Here is a 3332-nt window from a genome sequence, read left to right as displayed (position 1 = left end):
TCTGCCAGGATTTTATCAAATACCCAAAGGCTCTTTTCAGATCCACCCACAGTATCTGAAAGGGCTGATTACTGTCTGAAGTCTGCTGTACCCACACCTCTGTCTATCACTCTTCATCTAGAACAACCAGCGTCATCTTCCATTCCTTTCACCATCATGTGTTTGACTCGCTTCTCCTTTTCGACAGTCAGATATCAATGTAATAATGAAATGATCTGTGTCAGTGCTGGCCATTTCCCTGTCCTGAATTCAGACCCCACTCTGGACACTTGTTTCCCATTCCAGGACCTCCTTGTATTAATATTCAGCACCACCTGTCAGTCAGAAACTTGTCTCAATGAACCGATCCTTTTACTGAACTTCCAACTGCTGCTGTCTATTTCTCGAGGGAAAGAGCTGCTCACTGCATAAGGATGTGAGGGGAATGTAACCCGGCTGCTGGTGAGAAGGTCCCGTCTTCTCAATCAAAAGCCTTTTATTTTACTTCAGTGATTCCCTGATTCCCAGCTGGTCTGTTGAGGATTTTGTTTTCACAGAAATACCTTGTTAAATACAAATCTGATTCCAACATGTCAATACCAGGACAGAATGGGAACCTTTTAAAAGGATGAAGCAACTATTTCAGTGGCTTCTCACTGTCCCCCATGAAGCCTGTGTGAAGGGGAATTACCAATAGTCTGTAATTTATTACTTCCACACCGAGTTTGAGTTATTTGTCGTGTGAAAGATTGCTGAACGGAGTCTTTGACTGTCAGTTACGGATGAGAAGTTGACAAAAATTGGCAAAATAAAGCTGTTCATAAAATAGCACCAGCAATTTGAGTCGGTAAAAGCAAAATTGTGTTTTAAAAGTTTATTTAAACCGCTACTGGAAAATAGATTTTTATGTACTTTTCCAGTCGATCACTTCTTTTCCAAAGTGAAATTGGCGGCTTTCACAAATTCAAATATTCTGCCAGGTTGACAGGTTCAACCAATGATTTTTTGTATTTTGTGCTTCGAGGTTCTCTAATTGAATCACTCATATGAGCTAATGGCTGTGTGGCTTAATGGATAAGGCGTCTGATTTTGGTATATTCTATGATGTTAGCAGAAGATTGCAGTTTCGAGTCCTGCCACGGTCATTTTGACCCAAAGGGATGATGCAGGGCTTTGGGGATCGAGTCGGGGACTGAACAGATTGGAAACCCGACATGGACTGAATGGGGCGAATGGCTGTCACTGACTTGATGAGAAGAGGGTGACCAATCAGAAGTGGGCTGGGGTAACAGCGGGCTCAAACTGCAGGAATTCCAGGTCCCTGAATGACTGAGCTGAAACTGATCAGTTTCACTGCAGGAAACACCGTCTCGGGGGAAATAACATCACAAATAATTCCATTTGACTAATAATTCAATTATAAAACAATGGGCAGATGTGAAGGTGCGATGTTGCTTTTCACTGTGAGGGGAGAATCCGCCATCAGGGTAAATCAGCAACTTTATAACATCGTCTGTACGTTTGGAAAAGAAACGATGAAAACTCTCCCCATAACCCTGGTGCGGTGGAAAGGCTCAATTCAGAGATTGGAATATAACGAGACCACAACATAAATCATTAACTGTTATTTCCGGCATAAAACACACCCCAGCTCCCGTTCCCAGGTCACTGCTGTCCCTATGAGGCGGTGGCTGAATCTGAAAAGAGACTTTGTTTTGTGTTTCTGCAGGAAAACCACAAAGATCCTCCCAGGCAGTGAAACTCATCTTCCCAGAATCTCCATACCAGATTGAAACAGAAAACACAAAGACAGTGAGAAAGTTCCAGAGAGTTACTGAGCATTAAAACCAATGAAATAAACCAATTCGAGAGAGATGTTGGTGCAGCTTTTTCAGAGAGATTGTGGGTGGCTCTTAAAAGAGCCGTTGTGTTTCGAGTGTTTTCACTACATGGTGGAGTTTTATTTGGAGTTGATGTACTTGGTCACTCACTTTGTCCCTTCTCACATTCCGAGCGCTTTGTTGGGTGGAAATATTTATTCAGGCAGTTTTAACAGCTCAGAGCCGACATTGAGTCAGAAACCAGAAATGGGAGTACGGGACACAGACAAGGAATTTACGCTGGACCTTTATAAATCTCACTGGTTATAGGCCTCAGTTAGAGCGTTGTGTCTAATTCCATGCTCCACACTTTAGCAGGAATGTCAAGGCCTTAGAGAGGGTGCAGAGGAGATTTACTGGAATGGTATCAGAAATGCAGGAATTCAGCTAATGTGGAAAGAATAGGGGTCTGGGGTGTGTGAAGCTGGGGTCCTTCTTCTTAGAGCAGAATGGCAGTTAATAGTTGCGTTCAACATTGTGAAGAGTTTTTATAAGAATAAAGAAGTTTGACTGCAATTAGACAGAGCCTTGGTGAGATCACACATTATGGGCGGCACAGTGGCGCAGTGGTGAGCACCGCAGCCTCACAGCTCCAGCAACCCGGGTTCAACTCTGGATACTGCTTGTGTGGAGTTTGCAAGTTCTCCTTGTGTCTGTGTGGGTTTTCTCCAGTTGCTCTGGTTTCCTCCCACAAGCCAAAAGACTTGTTGGTAGGTAAATTGGCCATGATAAATTGTCCCCAGTATAGGTAAGTGGGAGGGAAATATAGCGTCGGTGGGGATGTGGTAGGAATATGGGATTAGTGTAGGATTAGTATAAATGGGTGGTTGTTGGTTGGCATAGACTCGGTGGGCCGAAGGGCCTTTTTCAGCGCTGTATCTCTCTGTGACTCTAGAGATGTGGATGCTCAATCATTGGGTATATCCAAGAGAGAGATCGATAGGTTTTTGGATACTAAGGGAATCAAGGGATTTGTGCTAGTGTGGTAAGATGGAGTTGATGTAGGAAATCAGCTGTGATCTTATTGAATGGCAGAGCTATTTCGATGGGCCGAATGGCCTACTCCTATTTTTTATGTAACGTTCCATTCCTCTCAGGAAATATTTTATTTTCAAAAAGAGAAATACTGCACACATTGGAAATCTGAATAATAACAGAAGATTCTGGAAACACTCAGCAGTTCCAGCAGTATCTGTGGAGAGAGGAAGGGAGGAGCAATGTTTCAGGTCTATAGAAGGGTCACAGAACTGGACCATTAACCCGAGCTTCTCTTCTCCACAGTTGTTTCGGAACTGGCTGAGTGTTTTCAGTATTTTAGGCTTTTTCTTTCTGTATTTCATCCTTTTCCCACTTGACTATTTGCTGTGAAACTTTCAGCGTTGTGCTCAATTCTTTGTGTCGTTGTGTTTTCTTTATTTGAAGCAATGTAAATAGTATCCTGAAATGAATTTGCCAAATGGTTGGGCAAATTGT

The sequence above is a fragment of the Heterodontus francisci genome, unplaced genomic scaffold (assembly GCF_036365525.1).
Source record: "Heterodontus francisci isolate sHetFra1 unplaced genomic scaffold, sHetFra1.hap1 HAP1_SCAFFOLD_59, whole genome shotgun sequence".
NCBI lineage: Eukaryota > Metazoa > Chordata > Chondrichthyes > Heterodontiformes > Heterodontidae > Heterodontus > Heterodontus francisci.
Note: the sequence above shows the minus strand (reverse complement) of the source record.